The following is a 5937-nucleotide window of genomic DNA, read 5'->3' on the forward strand; positions in this document are numbered from 1 at the left end:
GCCCCCCAAACAGGTTGCCCCCATCCCCTCCGTTGTTCTCTATGTTGGGAAAAAACCTTAGAGAACAATGTAGGGGATAGGGGCAACCTGTTTGGGGGCCCGTAGAATTGGGCCCCCTGGTCCAATGTTCTTCAATCTTAGTTGGTATCTTGGGAAGAGGCTCCAGCAGCTACCCTGCGAGTTTGGAGCCTCTCCCTCAAACCCCCTCCCCTCCAGCCCCCAGAATATACCCTATGTTTTCGCCATTGACTTCAATGGCCCATAGGCCCGGCATTCTAGCGCGGAGCGCGGAGCCTGAAAAAGGAGGGGAGGGGGGTGGCTCTGCAGGCTGTTTTTCAGGCCCGGATCCTGTAAAAGGCGAGGAGGGCAGCTCAGCAGTCCCACAGCTCAACGGGCGTCGCAGCCGCCGCCGAGAACAGCGACGGGGGGCATAACTTTTTAAAGAGCCCCTCCCGAGAGCTGGGGGAGCCAGAATTTGCCTCTACAAGTCCAAGGCCACCCCCCCGGGGTTCAGGGAGGCAAGGGAACATTTCGCCCTGCCCCTCCCCCCCTGTGGGCGTCGCAGGTGCCGCTGAGAACAGCGATGGCAGCCATAACTTTTTAAAGAGCCCCTCCCGAGAGCTGGGGGAGCCAGAATGACCTCTGGCATGTGATGTTCGAGGGGCTCAGGGAGGCAATGCCACTCGGACATCACACACGAGAAGTGGAATTTGCCCCTACGAGTCCAAGGCCACAACCCCGGGCTCAGGGAGGCGGGGAACGTTCCCCCCCCCACTGTGTCCCAACTGATGGCTGGTGGGAGCAGGGGGCAGGGCTTATGTGCCCACCCCCTGGGCACCTGACTGGCGGAACGGTGCTCCGGTGCACTCCGGCAGGAACCGAGGCCTGCAAAGAAGTCACAGCTAATAACCAAAGCACTAGTACTTTAGGACTCTCTCCTTGGGTAAGTCTGTTGCCCCACCACCCTAAAAGCCGCACTGGACATAATGGAGGCAGAAAAGAAAGCCTTCTTAGCTGTCTTCACTGTCACTTCATAGGTCTTCACTTGGGCTCTATAAAGTGTTCTTGTAGCTTTGTCACGAGTATGCCACCAAGATCACTCTAGCCATCTGAGCATCCTCTTTAATCCTCTAAGCTCCTCAGTGGAGGGGAACATAAAAGACACGAGGGCACAGAGGGCATCGGGGAGCAATTCAGTCCAGGCATTTCCTCCCACTGACCAGCTGAATGGTGTCAGGCAGTGGGAGCTGGTAACCCTACTAGTGAACCAGTGTCTGGTATAAAGGGAAGCTTTCCACCTCTCATATTTGTCACAAATTGAAGCCCATACACTTTGTGCTGTAGAATTAAATGGAATCCGGAGAATCAAACCTATTGATAGTCCTTTCCCTTCACTTGCATAGTTCTCCCCTGAGTCCTGTTTGTTGGAATGATGGTCTTGGAAATATTACAACGGGGCTGCAGGAATACCAGGAGTGAGGTCATGGCTCAGTGGTAAGGCATCTGCTTTCCATGTAGAAGGCCCCAGTTTCAATCCCTGTCCTCTCCAGCTGAAAAGATCAGATAGAAGGTGATGTGAAAGACCTCTGTCTGAGACCCTGGTCAACAGCTGCCAGTCAGAGTAGACAATAATGACCTTGATAAGCCAATGGTCTGAGTCAGTACAAGGCAACTTCCTGTGTTCAATGTGAAGGTACTTGTGTGCGACAGAGAAAACACTGAGAACCAGCAATATTACACAGCCATTGTGGTGTAATGGCTAGAATGTTGGACTAGAGTCTGAGAGACCTCAGTTCAGATCCCCACACTGCCATGAAAGCTCAGTAAACAGTAATACACCCAAACTCACAGAGCTGCTGGGAAGATTAAAAAAAGGGAAAGGGGAACCATGTAGAGCATCCTCAACTCCTTGGAGTAAGGGCAGGATAAAAACGTACTAGCTACAAAAGAGTTCTCTGAACTCACTTGCAATAGATTCATGTATTTGTGGTGCAGGGACAGCTAATATTCTAGAAAAATATAGCTATTCAGACACAAGGTCTACCTGATTCATCAATGCCCACGAGCCATAGTGATTGAAGGGAACCTCCCTTTACAAATGCAAGAAACCTCTGAATACCAGGGCTAAGAAAGCAGCATGAAGCTTTGGCCTTTATGCCCTGTTTGTTGGCCGTCAAGGTCAACTGGTTGGCTGCTGTGTGAAACACTGGTCTGATCCAGCATGGCTCTTCTTATGTTCTTAATATATATATGAAGGGTAGCAAATCACAGAAAAACACAAAGGGGCTTTCTGCAGTACAATAGAAGACAAAGCAAAGAAGAGCCTAGATAGAATATACTAATTTCTTTCTTTTGTGCATTGTTATTATGTTTTGTTAATAGATGCAACTGTAAGTTCCTCATAGGGGAGGAAAACCTATTCAAAAATTTAATACTAGATGCATAGCAAAACAGGCCTAAAAATAATGTTATGTATCCAAATGAATAATTTTTGTCGGGTCCAGGACCAGCTCTGTGAATAAACACTTTCACAAAGTGTTTCTTCTACACAAACAACTCCACTCTTAGAGAACAAGACTAAGGCTTCTCACCAAGAACACACTCATCCAATTATGGCATCAAGAAGAAAAACATGAGAAGATGGACTCTTCAATAAGTTGCTGGTCAAAAATCTGATAAAATCTTCAAAGTAAAGCCAGACATACACAATCACACAGGTAATATTCAAAATCATTATGAGTATGTTACCATAATAAGGGAGTACTGAGCCAAAAAAAAGAAAGAGACCAGGGTTGGGCCAGATGCCATGTTCAACACAAGGTTGTTTCAACATGGAAAGGGAGCAACTCATGTTTTCTCTGGGGTCTGAAATCCTGCTGACATCCTTGAGCTGTCTTTCTATTGCTTGTTTGCTAATGATAATTTCAGAGTATACAAGTAGAAGGCTGGCTAGCGTTGAGCCTGAAGTAATGAAGAGGGAACACTCAATGAAAAAAACAAGTAATCAGTCCAGCTTAAAACTGATTATATGCCATCATTAACACAGATGCTTTTTTTAGCTACAGCTACCCTACCCAGAATGCACAGGGTTGCCTACTTGCAAAGGTCACAATGGTAGTGAGGGAAGGAGGATATGTCGCTCTTTTGTAGTGAGGGGAAGGGACTAAAGGAGGAGCCTCAAGTATCACCAAGTATAGGAGCTTTATTTTTCCCTGGAAATACTGGAGTTTGGAAGTGAAAAAAGTCAAGGATTCCAAACTGACATGGTGAACATTTATAAGCCAAGAAGTTAATATTGCTTGAAAGACTCCAGGTATGACACAAAATTCTTGGAATGGACAAGCGGTTCAAAGGAAACAGGCACAGAGATCTATGATATGCTTTAACATGCTGTAGGAAATTATTAACAGATCAAAGTTCATGAAGGAACTCCATTGGCTTCCCATATTAATCCTCAAACATCAGTTACAGAAACATGAGCAGAGCTTTCTCTTTTAGAAAATTATATATTGGCAACCCATTTTGTGACCCAATGATTTCATAAGCAAAAGTTGGTTTGAAAGGTTGAGCAAGAAGAACTCAATTCCTAGAAGTTAGCCTGTGCTTCACTGAAGAAGACTATTTCATGTACTGAGAACTGTGGCAACAGATTACTGTTTAGGATTCTGAAACACACTGTTGTTTCCGATTTGAGATTCTCTTTTGGATAAGAAGAGAAGATAAATGGGAAAATATGGATGTTTTTCTACAATATGTTTCTTACCTGATCATTGTAACTGGTACATGATACCCTAGTCATTCCCACTGAAACTGTTATAATGATAGATTTAGGTGGTTAATTAAAATACATGTAATACCTGGTGGTAGTCCTCCTTATATGACCAAAGTCAAGATGAACTTAGATGATGCACAACAATCCATGCCAACGTTTTCTCTCCTTTTGTCACAGCAACTTAGTACAACTTGAAAACTTGTTTTGTGCCCAACACCATCATAACTAATCCAGTGTACACTTCCATATAAAGACTACCGCTGCAGACTTTGAACTTTGCCTTGAAGTAATGTATTTGCCTCTTCTTTTTCTACTGAACATCCAGTCTGATGAAGAATTCTCAGAAACCTGAAAGCTTGCACATGATTTTGTGTTGTTTAGGTTGATCCTATTAAAGGGTATTATACAACTTCTGTTTCTGGAATTTGTCTGAGGAACAATGCAGCTGCTTGTACCCTCTGTAATTAATTTACTGCATCATTTGATCTTGCTTTGTTTATATAAGGACTACCACATTTCCCCTCGGCTCTGAGCCTATTAAGGGGACCTGCATTTTCCATTTGAAGCTGGAGAGCTGTTTGACTAGCTGCTGGCTTTTCCATTCCCCAGTGAAGACTGCCATTTCCCCCTATTTTATCCCAGAAGGCCCTTGGTGCAAGTTGAAATCTGTTACACCACCTAATCCAGTGGTTTGCAATATATTCTACAAAATACAGACCACCAGCCCTTCCATCAGTACCTGATTTCCCCCCCCCTTACATTAAAAAAAAAGGATACCAGATATCCCACTGGATGAAAAGTTATGGAGAATTCAGAAGCTTGTGTATTGTTTTCTGATATTTTGTGAGTCCTAATACAAGATACTGTAGGGCTTTGAGTTTCATGTTTTTTAGGGTGGACCAAAATGGCTACAATCTCTATCTATTAAAAGGAAAACATTCCTGAACACAAGTAATCTTCTTGAGTTGAATCGTTTTCATCAGGCAATGGATACATAGGAAGAGGGAGAGAGAAAACAAAAGAAAGTTTTATTCCAAGAAAGTACATTACTGTAAGGTTAAATCTATCATATTTTATTTGCATATGGAGATTCTGTTTGTATTCATGGAAGCAAATTAAAATAATTTTGTATTTCTTAATTTGTAGGAGTAAAGAAAAGCAGTGAAATCACAATGACAGGATGAACAGGCTTCAAGCTGAGAAAAAATCACTCCTGGTATCACTAAATGAAGAAACAAAACACGAAGGGGAAAATCGTTAGTGTTTGCAAATAATCTTTTAAAAAGAATAACATATATAGAAAATACTGTATGTTGGTACAGAATGTGGTTTGACAGTTCTTCTTTCCATAGCAGCCTTGGAGAATATAGTGCTCTGGAGCTGGAAATTGGACACAACACCAGGGGTTGAATCCTACGACTCCCTTCCACCATCTTCGTCCAACAGAGAAAGACTTCCTTCAACAAGCAAAGACTTACTCCATCAGAGGAAGCCTTTCCATTGGAGGAAGACTTTCCCTGTTGAAGGAAGACTTAGCAGAAGAGAATCATAGCATTCAGTCCAAGGTTTGGTCTGATTATAGATCAGCGTATTTTAATGCTTCAATGAGTACACTCAAAAGAAACTAGCCTATCCTGATGTACATACTTGTAAGATACATGTTTGCCACATTTGTGTGAAAACAACCATGAAAAGATACTTTTCATATTATCAGAGTACTAATATGTAGATTCAAATTTCTGTTCTGTCTATGATCTGACATTATTATGGTTGTGTTGAATTATCAATTTCGTTTTATTTATTTTATTTATATTCTCATTTATATCCCGCCCTACCCTGCCAGAGCGGGCTCAGGGCAGCTCACACAAAATAAAACATCGACCAACAATCAAATAATTTAAACCATTAAACAGTTCGTTAAAACAATATAATATTACACATTAAGTGCTATCGATGTTATTCCAATATCACAATGGTGGTGCTGCAAGACTGCATACCATATGATGTTCATTTCCAACATTGATCTTACTCGACACCAATGTTTCCTCTACGCTATGGAGTCTTGTGAGCAAAAATTCTACTTTGTGAGCTACTGGCATTAAAGTTGTGAGCAAGCAATTTGGCGACTGCATAAATTAGTTTGCTCTGGAGCCATTCTTCCTGAG

Source organism: Gekko japonicus, unplaced genomic scaffold (genome assembly GCF_001447785.1).
Source record: "Gekko japonicus isolate JY-2015 unplaced genomic scaffold, Gekko_japonicus_V1.1 scaffold528, whole genome shotgun sequence".
Lineage (NCBI taxonomy): Eukaryota > Metazoa > Chordata > Lepidosauria > Squamata > Gekkonidae > Gekko > Gekko japonicus.